This window comes from Bos indicus x Bos taurus, chromosome 7, assembly GCF_003369695.1.
Source record: "Bos indicus x Bos taurus breed Angus x Brahman F1 hybrid chromosome 7, Bos_hybrid_MaternalHap_v2.0, whole genome shotgun sequence".
In the NCBI taxonomy this organism is placed as follows: Eukaryota; Metazoa; Chordata; class Mammalia; order Artiodactyla; family Bovidae; genus Bos; species Bos indicus x Bos taurus.
The window spans coordinates 36,202,278-36,222,207 of NC_040082.1; positions in this window are offsets into that span (position 1 = coordinate 36,202,278).

The window sequence follows — 19,930 nt, forward strand, 5'->3', positions numbered from 1 at the left end:
GAAGAGAAGCGAAAAGCAAAGGAGAAAAGGAAGGATATAAGCATTTGAATGCAGAGTTCCAAAGAATAGCAAGAAGAGATAAAGCCTTCTTCAGCGATCAATGCAAAGAAATAGAGGAAAACAACAGAATGGGAAAGACTAGAGATCTCTTCAAGAAAATTAAAGATACCAAGGGAATATTTCATGCAAAGATGGGCTCGATAAAGGACAGAAATGGTATGGACCTAACAGAAGCAGAAGATATTAAGAAGAGATGGCAAGAATACACAGAAGAACTGTACAAAAAAGATCTTCAAGACCCAGATAATCACGATGGTGTGATCACTGACCTAGAGCCAGACATCCTGGAATGTGAAGTCAAGTGGGCCTTAGAAAGCATCACTACGAACAAAACTAGTGGAGGTGATGGAATTCCAGTGGAGCTATTCCAAATCCTGAAAGATGATGCTGTGAAAGTGCTGCACTCAATATGCCAGCAAATTTGGAAAACTCAGCAGTGGCCACAGGACTGGAAAAGGTCAGTTTTCATTCCAATCCCAAAGAAAGGCAATGTCAAAGAATGCTCAAACTACCGCACAGTTGCACTCATCTCACATGCTAGTAAAGTAATGCTTAAAATTCTCCAAGCCAGGCTTCAGCAGTATGTGAACCGTGAACTTCCTGATGTTCAAGCTGGTTTTAGAAAAGACTGAGGAACCAGAGATTAAATTGCCAACATCCACTGGATCATGGAAAAAGCAAGAGAGTTCCAGAAAAACATCTATTTCTGCATTATTGACTATGCCAAAGCCTTTGACTGTGTGGATCACAATTAACTGGAAAATTCTGAAAGAGATGGGAATACCAGACCACCTGACCTGCCTCTTGAGAAATCTGTATGCAGGTCAGGAAGCAACAGTTAGAACTGGATATGGAACAACAGATGGGTTCCAAATAGGAAAAGGAGTACGTCAAGGCTGTATATTGTCACCCTGCTTATTTAACTTATATGCAGAGTACATCATGAGAAATGCTGGACTGGAAGAAGCACAAGCTGGAATCAAGATTGCTGCGAGAAATATCAATAACCTCAGATATGCAGATGATACCACCCTTATGGCAGAAAGTGAAGAGGAACTGAAGAGCCTCCTGATGAAAGTGAAAGAGGAGAGTGAAAAAGTTGGCTTAAAGCTCAGCATTCAGAAAACGAAGATCATGGCATCCAGTCCCATCACTTCTTGGGAAATAGATGGGGAAACAGTGGAAACACTGTCAGACTTTATTTTTCTGGGCTCCAAAATCACTGGAGATGGTGACTGCAGCCATGAAATTAAAAGACGCTTACTCCTTGGAAGCAAAGTTATGACCAACCTAGATAGCATATTCAAAAGCAGAGACATTACTTTTGCCAACAAAGGTTCATCTAGTCAAGGCTATGGTTTTTCCTGTGGTCACGTATGGATGTGAGAGTTGGACTGTGAAGAAAGCTGAGCACTGAAGAATTGATGCTTTTTAACTGTGGTGTTGGAGAAGACTCTTGAGAGTCCCTTGGACTGCAAGGAGATCCAACCAGTCCATTCTGAAGGAGATCAGCCCTGGGATTTCTTTGGAAGGAATGATGCTAAAGCTGAACCTCCATTACTTTGGCCATCTCATGCGAAGAGTTGACTCACGGAAAAGACTCTGATTCTGGGAGGGATTGGGGGCAAGAGGCAAAGGGGACAACAGAGGATGAGATGGCTGGATGGCATCACTGACTCAATGGACATGAGTCTGGGTGAACTCCAGGAGTTGGTGATGGACAGGGAGGCCTGGCGTGCTGTGGTTCATGGGGTAGCAAAGAGTCGGACATGACTGAGCGACTGAACTGAACTGATGTTGGGGGATTGAGGTGACAGGGAGGCTCTAGAGGGAGCGATATATGTATGTTATTGTTGATTCACCTTATTGTACAACATAAGCTAACACAACATTGTAGAGCAATTATACTCTAATAAAATATAAATAAAATATTTTCAAAAATAAAAATTAAGAATGATTCTAGGACTTTGGTATGAACAAATGAAGGAATGTATGGCCATTTACTGAGACAATATGCAAGATGACAGGAAACACTGGCTTGAAAGAACAGCTCAAGAATTCCATTTATGATATAGGTTGAAATGCCTATTAAACAATCATATGAAGACATTGAGTAGCTGGTAGAATATAAGAATCTTGAGTTATGGATGAAGTCTAACCTGTGTATATTGAATTGACAATATATATTATAGTATGTTAAAACCTGGAATGGATTGCTTAAGGAATGTAGAATGAAAATAGGTCTAGAGCCTTATCTTGGGCATTTCAGTAGTTACAAGAAGAACTAGAGAAGGGAAGATTAATGGAGTTGAAAGATGATAAGAGGTCAAGTGAAGAAAGTCCTTTAAGAAGGAAAGTGAAGTCAGTCAGTCGTGTCTGACTTTTTGCCATCCCATGGATTGTAGCCTACTAGGCTTCTCTATCCATGGGATTTTCTAGGCAAGAGTACTGGAGTGGTTTGCCATTTCCTTCTCCAGGGGATCTTACCGACCCAGGGATTGAACCCGGGTCTCCTGCCTTGTAGGCAGACACTTTTACTGTCTGAGCCACCAGGGAAGAAGAATCTAGCAAATGCTAACTATTACTGATAGACTAAGTAAGATAAGGATTGATCTTGACCTCTGGATTTGTAATTATGGGAATCTCATAATGTAATATCCAAAATATCTAGGCTTTAATAGGAAATACCTTGTCATACCAAGAAGCAGGAAGATTGCACACTGAAGGAAAAAAGTCTATGTATATACAAACATCAAGATGACAGGGATGTTAGAATTCTCTGAAATATTTTAAAGCAGCCATAATAAACATATTTAAAGTACAAATTATGAATGTACCTGAAACAAATGGGCAAATAGAAAGTCTCAGTAAAATAAATAGAAAGTCTTAGTACAAACACAGGATGCAAAAATATGAGCAAATACTTCTCTTGAATTTTCTAAATTTTTAACCGGTTTAAGTGAAAATTATAAAACCCATCAGATTTGGTTTTAAATGTATGTAGAGAAAATACTTAAGAAGTGGCATTGAAACATGTATATTATCATATGTGAAATGAATCGCCAGTCCAGGTTTGATGCATGAGACAGGGTGCTCAGGGCTGGTGCTCTGGGATGACCCAGAGGGACGGGATGGGGAGGGAGGGGGGAAGGGGGTTCAAGATGGGGAACACATGTACATCCATGGCGGATTCATGTCAATGTATGGCAAAACCAATACAATATTGTAAAGTAATTAGCCTCCAATTAAAATAAATAAATTAAATTAAAAAAGAGAATTATCAATGGAGTTTAATGATAATGAAAGGGAGGTAAAGTATATATACTCTGTTGTTGTTGTTTAGTTGCTCAGTCATGTCCAACTTTTTCACTCCATGGACTGTAACCCACCAGGCTCCTCTGTCCTTGGGATTTTTCAGGCAAAAATATTGGACTGGGTTGCAATTTCCTTCTCCAGGCAATCTTCCTGACTCAAGAATTGAAACTGCAGCTTCTGCCTGCCACATCTTCTGCATTGCAGGCAGATTCTTTACTACTGAGCCACCAGGGAAGCCCAATATACATATTTAAAGTAAAGGGAAACATATATATATATATATCTCATACAAAGATTCATAAAAATATAAGTATATTTGTATAAGATATTAGTATCTTATAAAGTAGACTTCAGAACAAAGAAATTTTCCACGGATACAGAAAGACATTATATAGTGATAAGTGTTAGTCCTTCAGAATACCACCAATCCTAAATATGTATCCACAAAATTAGCAAAGCTGCAAAATACAGAAAATAAAAACTGAAAGAAAAAAGAACTGACCTAAATGAATAAGTAGACAAATCCATAAATATAGTTGAACTTTATCTCTCCTCTCAATAATTGATTAGAATAATAGAAAATTAGCAAGAATTAGAAAAACCCCAAATTACTATTAACAAACAGAATCTAATATTATATTTATTAAATTTTCCACCCAAGGATAGCAGAATACACATTCTTTTCTAGTGCCATTGGAATGTAAACCAATGTGGACCAATGTGTCCTTATAAAAAATTCTGAACAATTTTTAAATTTTTTTAATTGATTAATTGATTTTAATTGTAGGATAATTACTTTACAATATTGTGATGGCTTTTGCCATACATACAGATATACATGTATCCCCCATCCCGAACAGCTCCACCTCCCTCCCTACTGTCTTCCTTTGGGTTTTCCTGAAGCACTGGCTTTGGATGCCCCACTTCATACATCAAACTCACACTGGTTATCTATTTTTCATATGGTAATGTACATGTTTCAATGCTGTTCTCTCAAATCATCCCACCCTCACCTTCTCCCACTAAGTCCAAAAGTCTGTCCTTTACATCAGGTCTCCTTTGCTGCCCTGAATGTACGATCATTAGTACTGTCTTTCTAAATTCCATATACGTGTGGTAATATACAGTATTTGTCTTTCTCTTTCTGACTTACTTCACTCTGTATAGTTGGCTCCAGCTTCATCCACCTCATTAGAACTGACTCAAATGCATTCCTTTTTATAAAAAGCTATTGAAATCATATAAATTGTACTCTGACTAAAATGAAATTAAGCTAGAAGTCCTAATAAAATATATCAGGAAAACCTCCAAACACTTGAAAATTAAACAGCACACCTCTAGATAATCTATGAGTAAAAGAGAAAGTATCAAGAAAAATATAAAAAAAAATACTTAACTGAATGAAAAGGAAACTACAGCGTATAAAAATCTGTGAGACTAAATGGCTAAAGCATTGCTGACAGGAATATTTATAGCATAAAATATACATTTTAAATGAAGAAAAACTCAATAATTTATGCTTCTACATCAAAAATATAGAAAAAGAAGGGCAAATAAATAGGCAGAAGGAAGAAAATAATAAGGATAAGAGCAGAAAGCAGTTAAGTTGAAAATAGAAACAATAGAACACATCTATTAAAGAGAGATTTCTTAGGAAAAATCAGTAAAAATGACAAAATTCTTGCAAGGCTGACAGAGAAAATATTAAAAAAAGAGAGAAAGTACAAGTTAGCAATAGCAGGAATAAACAAGGGATGTAACGACAGACACACAAAGCTACTACACACAAAAACTACTAATCACACACAGACTGTAAGCATATACTGTTAAAGAAAAAACAAAACAAAAAAACTCTCCACATGGAAATTTGACAACTCAGATGAAATAGGTAAATTTCTCAAAAAGTACAAACTAATATACATCACCCATTATGAAGTAGTATTTTGAATAGCCTTATAACTATGAAGGAAATTTAATTCGTAAGTAAAAGCTTTCCCACAAAGATATCCTCCAGGGAAAAAGGGTTTCAGTGGAGAATTCTCCCAAATATTGAAAGAAGAATTAACACCAATTTTGTACAAGCGCCTCCTGAAAATAAATGAAGGACCAGTCATCAAGTCATTTATAAAGTAATTATCACCCTGATAGCAGTACCCAAAAAAGAGAGTGCAAAAAATACAAATAGACAGTAGATCAATATCCCTCATTAATAAGATGCAGAACCCTAAAATGTACTATCAAACAGAGTTGAGCAATGCATAAAAGGAATTATATACCATTATCAAGTTGGATTCATTCCATGCCTGCAAGATTGGTTCAATATTAAGAAATCAGTGCAATGTACCATAATAACAATCATATGACAAATCACGCAATTTAAGTATTTGACAAAATTTGACAAAATTTCACACATTCATCATAAAAATCTCTCAGAAAAATAAGAATAGAGGGAACTTCCTCAACTTGGTAAAGAGCATCTAAAAATAATCCCACAAAATACATATAATATTTTATTTAATGGTGAAAAGCTAGATACTTTTCACCTAAAGGTTGATAACCAAGATATCTATTCTTGACACTCCTACTCAACATATTTCTGGAATTTCTAGCCAGTCCAACAGGCGAAAAATGGATATATTAAAATGCATACACATTGGAAATGAAGATCTCAGAATTTCCCTATCTGCAAATGACATAGTTTTCTACATAAGCTATCCAAAGTATCCAGAAAAATTCCTAGAACTAATAAGTCAATTCATCAAGATCACAAGATGCACTTAAAAAAATCAATTGTATTTCAGTATGTTAGCAATGAACTTGGGACACTGAAGTTAAAAATAAAAAGCTGCTTATAATCATTAATAAATTTAAATACTTAAATGTAAGCCAACAGTACAAGACTTGTCTGCTGAAAACTATAAAATGTTAATAAAAGAATTCAAAGAAGAATTAAATACATACATAGATGTAACATGTTCATCAATAAGACTCAGCTAATAAAGATATCGGTTCTCCCTAAATGGATATATAAACTAACACAATTTCTATCAAAATCCCAGCAACAGTTTTTGTACAGACAAAATATTCTAAAATGTAATAGAAAGACAAAGGATATAGAAAAGCTAAAACAATTTTGAATAAGATGAATAAAGTGGGAAGAACCAATCTACTTATTTTTGAATCTTATAATCCAAAATAAATGATATTGGTAGAGATAGACCAATTAAACAGAATAATACAGAGAAATGTGACTTCCCTGTTGGTGTGGTAGATAAGAATTCACCTGCCATTACAGGGGTGCCAGTTTGATCCATGGTCTGGGAATATACTGGCTTCCCTGATAACTGAGTTGGTAAAGAATCTGCCTGCAATGCAAGAGACCCCGGTTTGATTCCTGGGTCAGGTAGATCCCCTGGAGAAGGGAATGGCTACCCACTCCAGTATTCTGGCCTGGAGAATTCCATGGACTGAATAGTCCATGGGGTCACAAACAGTTGGACAAGACTGAGTGACACTTTCACTTTCACTGGGAAGATTCCACATGCTGCAAAGCAACTAAGCCCATGTGCTCAATTATGGAGCCTGCAGTCCAAGGTCATTAAAAAAAAAACAAAAACAGAGAAATGGGCCAAATGGGCCATACAAATATGACCAACTCATTGTCAGCAAGGGAGTAAATTAATTCAACTTCAATGGAGACAAAAACAGCGCCAGAGCAAATATGTAGCATAAACATACAAAAAAATGAGTGTCATCTTAAGTCTCATACACTATAAAAACATTGAGTTAATATTGGTCATGAATTTAAATATAATACATAAGACCATAAAACTTTTAGAAGAAAAGTTATGATAAAGTGTTCAGGATGCACAGCCAGGCAAAACATTCTATCACTTGACATAATACATAAAATAAAAAAGTGATTAATTGGACTTGATCAAAATTTAAAACTTTTCCTCTGTGAAGAAGGTAAAAAGACTAGCTACAGCCTGGGAGAAAATATGTGTAAACCATATATCTGACAAAGGACTAGAATTTAGAGTATATAAAGATATCTCAAAGTCCAACAGTATTTTTGTTTGTTTTTTTATATTCCACATACAAATGAAATCATACAGTATTTCTCTCTTCATCTGACATTTCACTTAGGGCTTCCCTGGTGACTCAATAATAAAGAACCTGTCTGCCAAGCAGGAGACTCAGGTTCAATCCCTGGGTTGGGAAGATCCTCTGCAGAAGGAAATGGCAACCTGCTCCAGTATTCTTGTCTGGGAAATCCCATGGACAGAGGAGATTGACGGGCTATAGTCCATGGGATCGCAAAAGAGTTGGACACAACTTAGCCATTAAACAACTTAGAGTAATACCCTCAAGGTCCATCATGTTTTCATAAATGGCAAGATTCTATCTTTATTGACAGCTGAGTAGTGTGCATATGAAACGCATAATATTATAAATCAATGTTGTCTCAATTAAAAAGCCCAAAGGTGAAAAAAATTCCAGTTTCAAAATAAGCAAAATATGTGAATAAGATACACTATATATACAGATGGCAAATAAATTCATGAAAAGAAAATCAATATCATTTTCATTAGGGAAATCAAAGCCACAATGAGATCTCACTATGTCTTAATCAGTATGCACCCCCCGCCCAAAAAAAAAGTAATAATACCAATTGCTGGCAAGAAAGCTAAGAAACTGGATTACTTATACAACACTTTTGGAAATGTTAAATGGTACACCTATTCTGGAAAACAATTTAGCAGTTTCTTAAATAGCTAAACAAGCAACTACCATATGACTTACCAATTGCATTCCTGGGCATTTTTCATGGAAAAATGAAAGCACATTCACAGAAAAGCCTGACTGTAAATAAATACTTATGGTAGCTTTATTCATAGATCTAAAGACTGGAAACAATCCAGATGTCCTTAGATGAATGAATGATTAATTTGAAATAATACTCAGCAATAAAAAAGGAACAAAAGCTAGATAAATGCAACAGTTCTCTGTGGATGAATCTTCAGAAAATTATGCTGTGTAAAAAAAGCAAAAGATTACACACTCTGTGATTCTCTTTTATGTAATGTTCTTGAAATCTTACAGACATATTGGACGGGTTAGCAGCTACAGGGACTGAAGAGACCTGGGGCTGTCACTAAAGTGGGTATGGTTGTAAAAAGGCAACCATTAGGAATACTTGGTGATGGGCTTATTCTGTGACTTGATGGTATCTGTACACCGTCTTAAAATATCCCAACTGGGATTTTGTACTATAGTATTACAAGATGTTACCATTGGGTGAAACTGAATAAAGGTGCACAGGACCTTTTTATAGTATTTCTTAAAACTATATTTGAGAATTGGAGCCTATTATACAGAGTGAAATAAGCCAGAAAGAAAAACACCAATACAGTATACTAATGCATATATATGGAATTTAGAAAGATGGTAACAATAACCCTGTGTACGAGACAGCAAAAGAGACACTGATGTATAGATCAGTCTTATGGACTCTGTGGGAGAGGGAGAGAGTGGGAAGATTTGGGAGAATGGCATTGAAACATGTACAATATCATGTATGAAATGAGTCGCCAGTCCAGGTTCAATGCACGATACTGGATGCTTGGGGCTGGTGCACTGGGATGACCCAGACGGATGGTATGGGGAGGGAGGAGGGGGGAGGGTTCAGGATGGGGAACAAATGTATACCTGTGGCGCATTCATTTCGATATTTGGCAAAACTAATACAATATTGTAAAGTTTAAAAATAAAATAAAATAAAAAAAAGATAATATAGACAAAAAACAAAACAAAACAAAACACAAAACTGTATTTGTATCTAAAATGACCTCAACACAAGCGGTTTAATTATAAAACAAACAGAAAAAATAGTGTATCCTTTCACATTTGTCTAGAGACTGATGTTCAAGTATTATTGTGTAGCTCAAAAATATAGTCATCCATCTTCCTAAATGATAAGTAGAAATTGAAATAAATTGACCTAACAATCATGTTTAAAGCTCAGATAGTTATTTATACAACCATGCATAAAACTTAAATCTGTTCCACAGCTATAAGACTATGTATTACAGCTCTAGCCATGGAGATGAAAGCTTGGGTAGCATAAAGACAGCTAAATGTGACACCACCAAACTGAATCCATCAAATAGCCCTGAAGACATGCTATACACATGGCTACTACTGACTTAATTAAGAATTCTACAGAAATATAGAAAATTTGATGTATATTTTTCCTTGAGTAAATGGGATCTACATTATCAAAGTTTGGCTTCATATTTTATTTTCTAGAAGATTATTTACCTTTTGTACTTTCAGTGAAGTTGAAGCAAGCAAAATAATTTATACTAAAGGCTTTGGTCATGACTCTTGAAGTTGTGTGGATAGGGTCTCCCTGTCTTTATAATCCTGCTAATTCTTTATTAAGACTGGCAAAATGGTTTCTGTTTAAAGATTTTCTATGAACACACTTTTGTACTTAGTGCTCTCTTGAGTCATTGTTCACTAGTACATTCTAATATATTGTAAGATCAGATCCTCAAAAGAGTTACCACTGCTAAAACTTCATGTTCAGTGCCAGAGCTAACTATTCCGTGTCATAACTTCAGTAATGGCTTGTTGGCTCCTGTTGACTCTGCATCAGCAGAAATTATTTCTTAAAACAGCTTCCCAAACTAGGCTGCAGTTTCACCAATACCTTGCTTTCCTGCCCAACATTTTATGTTTTTTGATGGTGAAATCTTTGCTGCAATTACATCTCAAATCCTTTTTGCAGCTAAGAGCCTTTCCTGGGCACTGATCATTTGGGGTTACAACAGTCAAGCAACTTCTCTATTTGCTACACTTTTCTGGCATTACTTGCTCTAGAGTTCACATGATTAAGGACAAGACACATCCACTCTAGGCTTTGCTTCCTTTCTTGGGTCTTGCCTTCTCTGTTGCTAATGGCACCTTAGTCTTGACAGGCAGCATTATTCTCTGTTTAGATGCTGAATCAGATGGTGCAAATCAGACATTGCTTATTTTGAGATCAACTGAAATTTTAAAAGGTGAATTAAAGTGTAAAATTTATAGTGTGTTATATTTATTTTGGAGTGAGTTAGGGCTCAATAATTATTTGCTGACAGGAATACTTTCTGTATTTTAATACTGACCCACAAATTCCATTATATTTATGTCAAATTCTACAAATCAGGTATTGCAATGAAGAAAGAGGCATGGCATAAAGGATGGATGGGGAAAATCTGGGACCCTGCCAACCAAAGCTATAACTTTTAATGAATTGCCTTTTTAACAAGCTTCCCTGCCAATTACTGTCACAAAAACATATTAACATAAAGCGATCTCTGCTTCTGGTTTATTTGTTGTTTTAAGGCCACACATCTTTTGTCTTCTTTGCTTTGGCCTAACTGTGACTTCTAACGTGATTTATTCATTATTATAATCAATAAAGTCTTGAAACAATGGGAGTTATAGTCTGAGTGTTTCTGCAATAATGATTTTCATTTTCAAATTAAAAAAATAATACAGGTCCAAGGATACAAACACAAAAAAGAAGGTTTTTTTTAATTTCTATGGAGTCTTATGTGATCATATTATTTGAAATTGGCAGTTTCAAAAACAATTTTTGCAGTGTTTTGAGTACAAAAGTGCTTTAAGTTAGATTCTTTCCTTTTAATCGTATTCTGTTTGATCTAGATATGTCAGCTAAAAACAAAAATCCCCATTGGATCTTGTTACCATAGCAACCAGATTGTAGTTTCCAATATCTGTGTAATGAAGTGCTGACACGTTTTCAGCACAAGGCGCTAAGTGGAGGTTTGTTTCACTAATTAGCTGGTAAAAATAATCAATTCTTCTTTGATTAATGATGTCACAAATTATGCATAGACAAACCTGAGAACTTTCTTAACTAGTACTTATATTTTAGATGGAAGGGTAAAAATGATAGAAGTCGCTTTTCAATTCTTTTGATTAACTGGTAACAAAAACCTAAATTTCTGGGAGCATCTTATTCCCTAATCATACTCCCTAATAGAAATGCTTTGTGCTTTGCTTCGTTTTTAAAGTCATTAGCCTTGTTAAAATTTTATATGATTTAGGATCAAAAGATGGCAGTTTGAGTTTGATGTTTGCTTGGATGGTAGAGGACAGAAATGGATTGTAATAATTTCTTAATCTTATTGCCATTTGATATTTACTGGTATTTCAGAAGCCTATGCTTTCTCGTGTCTAAATGAGCTTCCAGTTATTAAGTATGTTTTTAATGAATAAGACATCTTGGTAATTGAATATATGGATTAATAAGATAATTACTATGCCCTTGGGATAAATTGAATACCATTTTTGTCCTTTAAGGGCTTCCCTGGTGGCTCAGATGGTAAAGAATCTGCCTGCAATGCAAGACACGACTGAGCGACTGATCTGATCTGATCTATTTTACATATGGTAATGTAACTTTTCGTGTTACTCTTTCCATACATCTCACCCTCTCCTCCCCTCTCCCCATGTCCATAAGTCTGCTGTCTATGTCTCTTTCTCCATTGTTGCCCTGTAAATAAATTCTTCAGTACCACTTTTCTAGATTCTGTATATGTCTGTTAGAATATGGTATTTATCTTTCTCTTTCTGATTCACTTCATTCTGTATAATAGGTTTTAGGTTCATCCACATCATTAGAACTGACTCAAATGCATTCATTTTTATGGCTGAGTAATATTCTACTGTGTATATCTACCACCACTTCTTTGTCCATTTATCTGTGGATGGACATCTAGGTTGCTTCCATGTTTTAGCCATTGTAAATAGTGCTGCAACGAACAATGGGATACATCTGTCTCTTTCAATATTGGTTACCCCAGGGAATATGCCTATCCACTGCGATTCCCTGGTGGCTTAGACGGTAAAGCGTCTGCCCACAATGCGGGAGACCTGGGTTTGAACTCTGGGTTGGGAAGATGCCCTGGAGAAGGAAATGGCAACCCACTCCAGTACTCTTGGCCTAGAAAATTCCTTGGATGGAAGAGCCTGGTGGGCTACAGTCCATGGGGTCACAAAGAGTTGGACACAACTGAGCAACTTCACTTCACTTCGAGGAATATACCTAGGAGTGGGAATGCTGGGTCATGGTGGTTTTATTCCTAGTTTTTTAAGGAACCTCCATACTATCTTCCATAGTGGCTGTATCAATTTACATTCCCACCAACAGTGGAAGAGCGTTCCCTTTTCTCCACACCCTCTCCAGCATTTATTGTTTGTAGATTTTCTGATGATGGCCATTCTGACCCGTGTGTGGTGGTATCTCATTGTAGTTTTGATTTGCATTTCTCTAATTTGAGCAATGTTGAGCATCTTTTCATGTGTTTGTTAGTCATCTGTATGTCTTCTTTGGAGAGATGGCTGTTTAGGTCCTTTTCCCACTTTTTGATTGGGTTGTTTTGCTTTTCTGGTATTGAGTTGTATAAGCTGCTTGTATATTTTGGAAACGAATCCTTTGTCAGTTGTTTCATTTGCTATTATTTTCTCCCATTCTGAGGGTTGTCTTTTCACCTTGCTTATAGCTTCCTTTGCTGTGCAAAAACTTTTAAGTTTAATCGAGTCCCACTTGTTTACTTTTTTTTTTTTATTTCTGTTACCCTAGGAAGTGGGTCATTGGAGAAGGCAATGGCAACCCACTCCAGTACTCTTGCTTGGAAAATCCCATGGATGGAGGAGCCTGGTAGGCTGCAGTCCATGGGGTCGCTAAGAGTCAGACACGACTGAGCGATTTCACTTTCGCTTTCACTTTCACTTTCATGCATTGGAGAAGGAAATAGCAACCCACTCCAGTGTTCTTGCCTGGAGAATCCCAGGGACGGGGGAGCCTGGTGGGCTGCCATCTATGGGGTTGCACAGGCAGACACGACTGAAGTGACTTAGCAGCAGCAGGAGGTGGGTTACAGAGAATCTTACTTTCATTTATGTCATCCAGTGTTTTGCCTATGTTTTCCTCTAAGAGTTTTATAGTTTTTGGTCTTACATTTAGATCTTTAATCCATTTTGAGTTTATCCTTGTGCATGTTGTTAGGAAGTGTCCTAATTTCATTCTTTTACATGTAGTTGTCCTGTTTTCCTAGCACCATTTATTGAAGAGGCTGTCTTTGCCTCATTGTATACTCTTGCCTCCTTCATCAAAAATAGGTGGATGGGTTTATTTCTGGACTTCTTGTCTTGTTCCATTTGGTTTATATTTCTGTTTTTGTGCCAGTAACATACTGTCTTGATGACTGTAGCTTTGTAGTATAACCTGAAGTCAGGAAGCTTGATTCCTCCAGCTCCATTCATCTTTCTCAAGACTGCTTTGGCTCTTCAGGGTCTTTTGTGTTTCCATATGAATTGTGAAATTTTTTGTTCTAGTTCTGTGAAAAAAATGTCATTAGTAATTTGATAGGGATTGCGTTAAATCTGTAGATTGTATTTGGTAGTACAGAAATTTTCACAATATTGATTCTTCCTACCCAGGAACATGGAATATCTCTCCATCTGTTTATGTCATCTTTGATTTCTTTCATTCAGTTCAGTTCAGTCACTCAGTCATGTCCAACTCTTTGCGACCCCATGAACTGCAGCACACCAGGCCTCCCTGTCCATCACCAACTCCCAGAGTTCACTCAAACTCACGTCCATCGAGTCGGTGATGCCATCCAGCCATCTCATCCTCTGTTGTCCCCTTCTCCTCCTGCCCCAGTCCCGCCCAGCATCAGGGTCTTTTCCAATGAGTCATTAGTGCCTTATAATTTTCTGTGTACAGTTTTTTCCTCTCCTTAGGTAAATTTATTCCAAGCTATTTAATTTTTTTGTTGCAATGGTGAGTGGGATTGATTCCTTAATTGCTCTTTCTGATTTTTCATTGTTAGTACATAGAAATGCAAGTGATTTCTGTGTATTGATTTTGTATCCTGCAACTTTGCTAAATTCACTGATTAGCTCTAGTAATTTTCTGATACTATCTTTAGGGTTTTCTATGTACAGTATAATGTTATCTGCAAACAGTGAGAGCTTTATTTCTTCTTTTCTGATCTGGATTCATTTTATTTCTTTTTCTTCTCTGATTGCTGTAGCTAGGACTTCCAGAAATATGTGAAATAATAGTGGTAAAAGTGGATACCCTTGTCTTGTTCCTGATCTTAGGGGGAATGCTTTCAGTTTTTCACCATTGAGAATAATGTTTGCTGTAGGCTTATCATATATGGCCTTTACTATGTTGAGATAACTTCCTTCTATGCCCATATTTTGAAGTTTTAATCATAAATGGGTGCTGAATTTTGTCAAAGGGTTTTTCTGAATCTATTGAGATGTTATATGGTTTTTATCTTTCAGTTTGTTAATGTGGTGTATCACATTGATTGATTTGCATATATTGAAGAATCCTTGCATCCCTGGAATAAACCCAACTTGATCATGATGTATGAGCTTTTTGATGTGTTGCTGAATTCTGTTTCCTAAAATTTGTTGAGGATTTTTGCATCTATGTTCATCAGCGATATTGGCCTGTAGTTTTCTTCTTTTGTGTTGTCTTTTTCTGGTTTTGGTATTAGGGTAATGGTGGCTTTGTAGAAGGAGCTTGAAAGTGTTCCTTCCTCTGCAGTTTTTTGAAAGAGTTTTAGAAGGATAGGCATTAGCACTTTTCTAAATGTTTGATAGAATTCTCCTGTGAAGCCATCTGGTCCTGGCCTTTTGTTTTTTGGGAGATTTTTTTTCACAGTTTCAATTTCAGTGCTTGTAATTGGGTTGTTCATAATTTCTGTTTCTTCCTGGTTCAGTCTTGTTAAACTGAACTCTTCTAGGAATCTGTCAATTTCTTCCAGGTTATCTCTTTTATTACCATATAGTTGTTAATAATGGTCTCTTATAATCCTTTGTATTGCTGCATTGTCTGTTGTAACCTCTCTTTTTTCATTTCTAGTTTTGTTGATTTGATTCTTACTCTCTTTTTATCTCGAGTCTGGCTAAGGGCTTGTCAATTTTATTTATCTTCTCGAAGAACTAGCTTTTAGTTTTATTAATCTTTACTTCTGTTTCTTTTTTATTTATTTCTGCTGGTATCTTTATGATTTCTTTCCTTCTACTAATTTTGGTTTTTTTTTCTTCTTCTTCTTTTTCCAGTTACTTTTAAAGTTAGGTTATCTATTCAATTTTTCTTGTTTCTTGAGGTAGGATTGTATTGCTATAAACTTCCCTATTAGAACTGCTTTTGCTGCATCCCATAGGTTTTGAGTTGTTATGTTTTCATTGTCATTTGTTTCTAGAATTTTTTGATTTCCCTTTTGATTTCTTAAGTAACCTGTTGGTTATTTAGAAACGTGTTGTTTAATCTCCATGTGTTTGTGTTTCTTAGTTTTTTTCTTATAATTGATATCTAGTCTTAAAACATCATGGTCAGAGAAGATGCTTGATACAATTTCAATTTTCTTAAATTTACTGAGGTTTGATTTGTGACCTGAGATGTGATCTATCCTGAGGAATGTTCCATGTGCACTTGAGAAGAAGGTGTTTTCTTCTGCATTTGGATGGCATGTTCTAAAGATATCAGTGAGATCCATCTCATCTAGCATATATTTAAGACTTGTGTTTCCTTATTAATTTTCTATTTTGATGATCTGTCCATTGGTGTGAGTGGGGTATTAAAGTCTCCTACTAGACCATTAGGTATGACCTAAATCAAATCCCTTATGATTATACAGTGGAAGTGAGAAATAGATTTAAGGGCCTAGATCTGATAGATAGAGTGCCCGATGAACTATGGAATGAGGTTCATGACATTGTACAGGAGACAGGGATCAAGACCATCCCCATGGAAAAGAAATGCAAAAAAGCAAAATGGCTGTCTGGGGAGGCCTTACAAATAGCTGTGAAAAGAAGAGAAGCAAAAAGCAAAGGAGAAAAGGAAAGATATAAACATCTGAATGCAGAGTTCCAAAGAATAGCAAGAAGAGATAAGAAAGCCTTCTTCAGTGATCAATGCAAAGAAATAGAGGAAAACAACAGAATGGGAAAGACTAGAGATCTCTTCAAGAAAATGAGAGACACCAAAGGAACATTTCATGCAAAGATGGGCTCAACAAAGGACAGAAATGGTATGGACCTAAAAGAAGCAGAAGATATTAAGAAGAGATGGCAAGAATACACAAAACTGTACAAAAAAGATCTTCAAGACCCAGATAATCACGATGGTGTGATCACTGACCTAGAGCCAGACATCCTGGAATGTGAAGTCAAGTGGGCCTTAGAAAGCATCACTACGAACAAAGCTAGTGGAGGTGATGGAATTCCAGTGGAGCTATTCCAAATCCTGAAAGATGATGCTGTGAAAGTGCTGCACTCAATATGCCAGCAAATTTGGAAAACTCAGCAGTGGCCACAGGACTGGAAAAGGTCAGTTTTCATTCCAATCCCAAAGAAAGGCAAATGCCAAAGAATGCTCAAACTACCGCACAATTGCACTCATCTCACATGCTAGTAAAGTAATGCTCAAAATTCTCCAAGCCAGGCTTCAGCAATACATGAACCGTGAACTTCCTGATGTTCAAGCTGGTTTTAGAAAAGGCAGAGGAACCAGAGATCAAATTGCCAAAATCTGCTGGATCATGGAAAAAGCAAGAGAGTTCCAGAGAAACATCTATTTCTGCTTTATTGACTATGCCAAAGCCTTTGACTGTGTGGATCACAATAAACTGTGGAAAATTCTGAAAGAGATGGGAATACCAGAACACCTGATCTGCCTCTTGAGAAATTTGTATGCAGGTCAGTAATCAACAGTTAGAACTGGACATGGAACAACAGACTGGTTCCAAATAGGAAAAGGAGTACGTCAAGGCTGTATATTGTCACCCTGTTTATACTTATATGCAGAGTACATCATGAGAAACGCTGGACCTGAAGAAGCACAAGCTGGAATCAAGATTGCCAGGAGAAATATCAATAACCTCAGATATGCAGATGACACCACCCTTATGGCAGAAAGTGAAGAGGAACTCAAAAGCCTCTTGATGAAAGTGAAAGAGGAGAGTGAAAAAGTTGGCTTAAAGCTCAACATTCAGAAAACGAAGATCATGGCATCCGGTCCCACCACTTCATGGGAAATAGATGGGGAAACAGTGGAAACAGTGTCAGACTTTATTTTTCTGGGCTCCAAAATCACTGCAGATGGTGGCTGCAGCCATGAAATTAAAAGACACTTACTCCTTGGAAGGAAAGTTATGACCAACCTAGATAGCATATTCAAAAGCAGAGACATTACTTTTGCCAACAAAGGTCTGTCTAGTCAAGGGTATGGTTTTTCCTGTGGTCACGTATGGATGTGAGAGTTGGACTGTGAAGAAGGCTGAGCACTGAAGAATTGATGCTTTTGAATTTTGGTGTTGGAGAAGACTGTTGAGAGTCCCTTGGACTGCAAGGAGATCCAACCAGTCCATTCTGAAGGAGATCAGCCCTGGGATTTCTTTGGAAGGAATGATGCTAGGGCTGAACCTCCATTACTTTGGCCACCTCATGCGAAGAGTTGACTTATTGGAAAAGACTCTGATGCTGGGAGGGTTGGGGGAAAGAGGAGAAGGGGACAACAGAGGACGAGATGGCTGGATGGCATCACTGACTCGATGGACGTGAGTCTCAGTGAACTCTGGGAGTTGGTGATGGACAGGGAGGCCTGGCGTGCTGTGATTCATGGGGTCGCAAAGAGTTGGACATGACTGAGCGACTGATCTGATCTGATCTGACTATTGTGTTACCGTCAATTTCTCCTTTTAAGTTTGTTAGTGTTTGTCTTGTGTATTTAGGTGCTCCTATGTTGGATGCATAGATATTTACAATTGTTACGTATTCCTCTGGGATTGATTCCTTGATCATTATATAGTGGCCTTCCTTATCTCTTGTAATGTTCTTTATTTTAGGGTCTCTTTTGTCTGATATGAGGATTGCTACTCCAGCTTTCTTTTGCTTCCCATTTGCACGGAATATAGTTTTCCATCCTCTCACTTTCAGTCTATATATTTCTTGAGGTCTGAAGTGGGTTTCTTGTAGACAACATATGTATGTGTCTTATTTTAGAATCCATTCAGTCAATCTGTGTCTTTTCATTGAAGCATTTAATTCATTTACATTTAAAGTAATTAATGATATGCATGTTCCTATTGCTATTTTCTTAATTGTTTGGGGTTTGATTTTGTAGATCTTTTTCTTTTGTATTTCTTGACTATATAAATGCCTTTAACAGTTGTTGTAAAACTGGTTTGGTGGTACCGAATGCTCTTAATTTTTGCATGTCTGAAAAGCTTTTGATTTCTCCATCAATATTCAATGAGATACTTGCCAGGTACAGTAATCTTGGTTGTAGATTTTCCCCTTTCAGTACTTTAAATATATTCTGCCATTCCCTTTGGCCTGCGGAGTTTCTGCTGAAAGATCAATTGTTAAGCATATGGGGTTTCCCTTGCATGTTACTTGTTGCTTCTCCTTTGCTGATTCTTTCTTTGTGTTTAACCTTTGTTAGTTTGATTAGTATGTGTCTTGGTGTGTTTCTCCTTGGGTTTATCCTGTATGGGACTCTGTGCCTCATGGACTTGATTATTTCCTTTTCCATGTTGGGGAAATTTTCAACTATAATCTCTTCAAAAATTTTCTCATACCCTTTCATTTTCTCTTCTTCTTCTGGGAGCCCTATAATTCAAATATTGGTGCATTTAATGTGGTCCCAGAGGTCTCTGAGACTATCCTCAGCTCTTTTCATTCTTTTTACTTTATTCTGCTCTTCACAAGTTACTTCCACCATTTTATTCCAGCTCGCTGATTTATTCTTCTGCTTCACATATTCTGCTGTATACCGATATCATTGTCTTTTTTGAGTCTTTGTTTCTACTTTGGCTTGGGATGGGAGACACTTGTTCTCAGGATATATGGGAAATACAACCCTGAGGTATTAGAAAACAGCGTCCATGATCTAGAAAAGGAATGAAAAGGGAATTATAGTGGTAAAATTTGGGGAATTACTAATTACCCATTCCCTCATTCATTCAAACATTTATTCCTCAAAAATGTTTTGAGCCACTACCCAATACCAGGCACTTTGCCCAGCACTGGGAACTCCACGTGACTAAAGCAAAGGAAAGGCCTTGCTATCGATGATCTTAGAGTTAGCCTTGTTAGACAAATGGCTCATTACTGTGTCTTAGAATCTTTCTGCTTTATCCATACTTCCCAAGGCTGAGACTGCTGTGGGTTTATCTCTAAAAAAGAGGAAAAAAGTTCACTGAGAACTGTGTGTCGGTAGTCATTCCTTTTAGGCACAGTGTTAAGAAACTTTAAGATCCTTGGTTTGCCTTCCCAGTAGGTGTTTTTTTTTTTTTAAATAAGAGTTAGCACTTCTATAGCTTCAAAAAGTATCCCTCAAATCCAAGTGGGCAGAAATTAAATCTAATTTTTTTCTTTAAAAAATTGTCATAAATAATCATGTGTATGTGTGTTTCTGCTTATGCATTCCTGGACCTCACAGCTGCTT